This window comes from Aplysia californica, unplaced genomic scaffold, assembly GCF_000002075.1.
Source record: "Aplysia californica isolate F4 #8 unplaced genomic scaffold, AplCal3.0 scaffold00645, whole genome shotgun sequence".
NCBI lineage: Eukaryota > Metazoa > Mollusca > Gastropoda > Aplysiida > Aplysiidae > Aplysia > Aplysia californica.
In genome coordinates this window covers 416,276-422,413 of record NW_004797915.1, presented here as the reverse complement: position 1 = coordinate 422,413, position 6,138 = coordinate 416,276, and positions in this window count along the sequence as shown.

Genomic DNA, 6,138 nt, shown 5'->3' with positions numbered 1-6,138 from the left:
CCCACACCCCCACCTACTCAACCCCCAACTCCTCAACCCCTCCCCTCCCCTCAACCCCCCACTTACAGCACTTTTTGTACTATACTATAATGCAAAGCCTCACCATATTTGTATTAGGTTATCATGACACTAGTAATTGTCTCATTTTCAAGCAGAATGAACAAAAGTTTGACCTGTGGCTCGCTTACAGTACTAATTTTGTAAATTTTCGTATTAAGTTTGTCATTGTACATTATACTATAAAAGCAAATGAGAAAACTGATTACGGCAATTTTGTCGCAAAATAACGGATGACCCTATGAATGAATTTTCCGAAGTAAACGCCACAGAGCAAAGAGCCTAAAATGCTTTCAGTGGTCGTAAGTCAGACAGGAAGTGTTTTGGTTTTTTTATAGTAGAGGGTTTTAGTACAGCGCTCGCAACTAAAACACTCTACTATTTAAAAAATATATATTTTTAAAAAACCACTTGCTGTCGAACTTACGACCACTGAAAGCACTTTAGGCTCTTTGCTCTGTGACGTTTACTTTGGAGAATTCATTCATAAGGTCATCCGTTATTCACGATAAAATTGCCGTAATCAGTTTTCTCCGATACTTTTTTAGTGTAATGACAAAACTTGTACAGGAAGTGTGCCATGTTGTTTGTCCCGTCAGCTTTAAGTTCTTGCAGAGAGGGTAACCCAGTTGTACTTCAGCAATGCTGAGCGGTTTACGCTTGGTTTACGCTCGGTTTACGCTCGGTTTACGCTCTATTTATGACACACGCGCACATTTGTTGTAATCTTGCATGTTTTTACCAAATGCCTGTCACAGTGATAATTTTTTTATCTCTTGTTTTAACCAAGTGCATGCTAAGGTGATATTTTGTCTTATGTTTTTATCAAACAAGTCCTAGGGTGATATTTTGTTTTGTGACAACTATAATTTCTTTTGCCTTTTGTACAAACTGAAGAATGAAATCTTTTAAAAAACATTTTTGCCAGGATGAAATTTTTACGGCTTTCTTTGTTACATTACGGCTAGAGTTTTACCAGCATAATTTTATTGTAATTCGTTATTTATATATACCCTCTTTGTAGGTACAATTTAAAATGATACTCAGGATAATAAAGCGGTTCTTAATTTTTTTTTTGAGTATCCGAGCAGAGAAACAGGATCTATGGTGTTTGTTTCAGATCTGGCGTTTGGAGAAGAAGATTCTTTCATTGTTTTTGGAAGGTACACGACAGAATGGGGTAAATGTGAATAGGTGCAGATGTAACATGTGAGAGGTGAGGTGTAGAGTTGAGGTGTATATATATATAGCATATGAGAGATGTTGAGGTGTAGAGTTGAGGTGTATATATAACATATGAGAGGTGTTAAGGTGTAGAAAGGATAGAAGAGGAGTGTTGTTGTAAAACAAAGAGAAGTTTGTCTCAAATATTTATTTCACTGTTTTCACCGTTGTCTTTGCTATCACAGGGAATCTTCTGTTTGATCTTTGGTGCTGGTCACTACTCACTCTGTTACTTTCCCTCCGCGCTCACTTCTCCTCCGTGATGCTGATCTTCCTCGGGTCAGAGGAATTCCACGTTTTTGAGCCTTCCGAGGAAATTTCTCTGCGCTCTGGCATCCTCTCGAGTCGTACAAAAGTCAGGGCGCTGATGTATGCGAAAATGTAATTCAACGCGCGCGAATTCTTAATTCTGAGAAGCGATCATCGTCATCACACGTGCCGCGTTGAAATCGTGGTTGACAATATTTTGATTTCTTTGTTTTCGTTTTAGATGTCTTTCTTTATTCTCGATTCTCATTCATTTGCACTGACGCTGTTTCCACGCTGGCTTCATACAGGCTTCTTCCTCCCCTAGTTCCGTCGTGGCACTGATACTTTTCCTCCTTTCTTGACTTTTGTCATTAGTTTCGCTGTCTCTTTGTCGAACTTTGTACAGAAATAGAGTTGACATTTCTCTTTTTTTTCTTTTTTTTTGCTGTTGATATTAATAGTATTACTATTATTATACCATAATGCTATGTTCTTTGTCAGGGGAAATGAGAAAGGGGGTGGGGGGGTGGGAGGGGAATAAATAATACGAGGCGTGGAATGAGCTATTGTACAGTCGACACCACTTGTGTTGAACTCCCATATAATATGTTGATCTTCCATTTAGTTGATATATTTCTCGGGTCCCAGCTTTTCTCCCTCTTTTAAGTGAGTTCCCAACAGTTTAGTTGAACTTCGGATGAGTTGATCTATTTCTTACTCCCCCGACAACGTCAACTCATCGGTAGTCAACTTATAATAATTAGTATTACAGAATTATTGCATTTGTCTACTCCCATCCCTGAAGGGCAGCGTAACAAGTTTTGTTTTTTTTCATTTGTATTGGTGCTGGAAGCCTGTATGATGTACTTATTGAAGAGTGAAGGTGAGAAAAGAGAAAGATCCACCTTGTTTGTTTGAATTGTGATCAGAATGGTTGATGACAGTGTCAGTATTTGGCACGTGGAGATGAAAAATAATCAAAATGGAGCCAGTAGATAGTTCAGGAATTTTTTTTGCACTGCACGATGGCTGTTGTACGTTTCTGGCTTTTGAAGAAGATCATCGTGGGGCCAGAAAATGGATGAAGAGATTTTTTTGCTCGCTATAATCTGGTGTTTAGAATGGGAAAGTTATTGTATTCCTCAAGAAATATACTCTTTGTCATTGTCCAAAAAAAATTATGATTGTAGGTGTTTTAGTTTCGTCCCCTATGGACATGATTCAGATCATTTAGTTAACGGTTAACTTCAACCCTGCCTGTTAGTCTAACAGGCAAGTTTGAAGTTAACTTTTTACGAAATGATCTGTAGTGTTAGGGCCAGCCTGAGCTGAGAGGGATACAACCCCCCAGCAGACAGATATACCATACTCAAAAAGAAAACCCTCCCTGCATGGGAATTGATCCCACGTCTTCAGTGTGTGTTGTTGAAGTGCCTGATTGCTATACCACAGACGCAGATGTTGGTCAGTGTGAGTGAGAGGAAGTTGTGGAATTGTTCAAGATACTTTCTTTTTTGGAAGGGGCGTCTTTGTAATCTAGCAGCTGTTGATGTTGGAATGATAGCTTCGAGGAACGGGAATTTGCCTTGCATAATAGTGGAATACGGAGAAATGAGATTATTGTTGTTAATTGTAATTGTGCAATATGGTATTTCCTCTGTTGTTGAGTGATGTAATACGACAGTGATAGTATATCTGTTATGCTTTACCCGTGGACTAACTGGGAAAAATAGTTCTACTGGTTTCTCTGAAACCATTACTTTAGAGGTGGGTGTTTGGGTTGTCAATAAAAATCTCCAGTCAGCTTGTATTATAAGGGCACTAGAGTAGACATGCTGTGAGCCAACTTTTTATCCTTTCTCTTTTGTCAAATTAATCCTTCCAGCCCCATGCTCGTATATTTTCAGCAGCGTTTGTTGTACCTCCGCACCGTCCCAGGAGCGTATAAATTCTCAGTTTCGGGGGATACCGAATTTGCACATTTTTCTAAATTAATGAACCTAATTAAACTTTAATTTTCATAATATTTTTTCATTTACCTTTAAAATATTGGTACCTGTCATGATCTAAACCTCATTACAAAGATACTACATCACTTTTTAGAATGCATGCCTCTTTTTCTGAAATACTGTTGTATTGGCTGGGACTGGGGTTAGGGAGCGCTAAAAAATGGCTAGGGCTGGAAGGGTTAAATCACAATGCTTTTTTTTGCCTGCTCCAAAATGTTGTCGAAGCTAGACTAGATACGTGGTTAAAGAATGAAACTGTTGATAGCATGATCTTTCTTCGTTCATGACATTCCCTCATTGAATCTACTCACTCATCAATGACTCATTGACAGCAATGTACATACATACATACAAGTTTTTGTACATGTTTGGGGTTGTTTTGTTTTTTTACGAAGAAATTTTCAAATGAAAGATTGTTAACATCACACTTTCAGTAGGAAATTGTTTTTAAAAATGTCATAAATTTTTACTGCAATGAAGTTCTCAACTGACAAACTTTCTTTTTATTTTCCTCTTTTTTAAACTTTTTTTTCCTTTTTTTTGCCACAGGAATAAATATTAACTTTCTAATTTATTTATTATCTGAACAAATGGTCAGACATTACTAATTAAGAAATTTCTACTCTTGGCAGATATCCCAGAGTATGATAGATTAAGAAAGATACATAAAAATGTATAATATTTCACCTTGCTTGTGTTCAGATTCTGTGGTTGATGTCATGATTTTAGCTCCTCTTTACGATTTGGGGGACAAAAAATGTTGGGTTTTTTTCATGTAGTTAGATTAGAATACTCTTAGCCAGCCCTGGCATGAACAAACTCATTAAAATATATACCCAAAGATCTTCAAGTTTTCATCTTGGTGGGCGCATTTTAATCTGTATAAAATTTCAGCTACTGGTTGTAAACATACAGTGGAGACTTTACTTTTAGTAAGGTTTTACGACACTCGCAACTGTATAATGTCATATTGATTATGAGCTCCAAGGGGTGGATGTCAACAGAGAAGTCCTTACAGGGAATCAGACTTACTCTGCTCACCTCTCTAGCTTCAACAGCACAAAGTCTGCTTCGACTATCAAGGCACCCCGGAAATAGCAGGTCACAAGAGAGTGACAAACGTACAAAAGAAGTAGAGGACAAATGACGATAATAAGGATGAGAAAAGAAAAAGCAGCAGTTCCCCCTGTGTTGTTCCTGCACAGTATGAGCATGACGTTGATAAATCAGCCCATTTACCTATTCTACTGTGCATAAAGAACATATTTGGACCGCAGAGTGTAGCCTAACATTAACATCGTCATGTGTTAGGGTACGGCAAGGTTTAAAAAAAAACTAACAGAACAAACAAAACATGGTGGGCAGACTGGGTTCAACATTATTCCAGTTAAACTTTTACCTAAATCGTCATTTTTTAAATATTTTTTTTTTACTTTTTTTTTTTTTAATGTGATTTATTTAATTTTTCTTTTTTTTTTAATTTAATTCTTTTTTTTTTTTATGATTTTTTTTTTTTTTTTTTTGGGGGGGGGGGGGGCGATAAATAAATCATCCCCGCATATTATGTATTTGACCGAAGCTACAGTTACAATGCCACCTGGCAACACTGAATGTGTTTGTATTTTGAGGATTTGAGGTGACAGATTCGAATGGCATGGCTATGCTGATTGATAGGCTAATTCTAACATATCTACTTTCGATCATATACAGCAATTTGTTTGTTTTTTAAGTAGATTTCTAGAACTAACCATGGATTCGCAAGATCGAGATTCGTGTGTGTATGTGTGTGTGTCGGGGGGAGGGGGGTATTTGTGTGTGTGGTGAGAGAGAGAGAGAGAGAGAGAGAGGGAGAGAGAACGTGTAATACTAGTAATAGTGTGTAATGTAAGTGCGTGAATGTTATGTGTGTGTGTGTGAATGTCTTTCTGAGTTGTACGGTCCAAATGTACTTTATTTTGTTGAAAATTTTACATAGAATGCACACTTACAAGACACCTCTTTACAAAGTTACAGAAATATTTTTAGGTACTTACAGAGGTACAGAGTGATTTTAAAAATCACCCGCAGGATAATCGGACAAAATGGGCAATATCTTTCCTGCTAATGGACATATTTAGACTAACCCTACATCAATCTCTCTGTTTTTCTTAACTGCTCATAATTATGAAAAAATAACCCAACTAGGTTGTAAGTTCCTTTTTAGCGCCTTTCTCAACGTAAAATGGATTCCGTAAAAAAAAAAACCCCAAAAAACAAAATGACCATAAGTCAGCTCCGTACCCATACATTTGTGTGAAACTATATTTTATTCTTTCAAGTACATAAAAAAAGCTTATAAAGTCAAGCAAAATGCTTTTCAGAGGCACAGCAGTAGGCCCACTGGAACATTAATAAGCCGCGGAAAGATGACCTGAAAATAATAAATTCATTTTATGATCTTCACTTGCACTTTCTATTTTTTGGACAAATTGCTCGCTTTTAAGCACAAGGGGGCTATCCCAAAAAATACTGTTTTGAGAAAATCGAAGGTAAGGTTTTTGGACCCTTGTTCCGTTTCTTTAAAAGAACTCTCTCTCTCTCTCTCTCTCTCTCTCTCTCT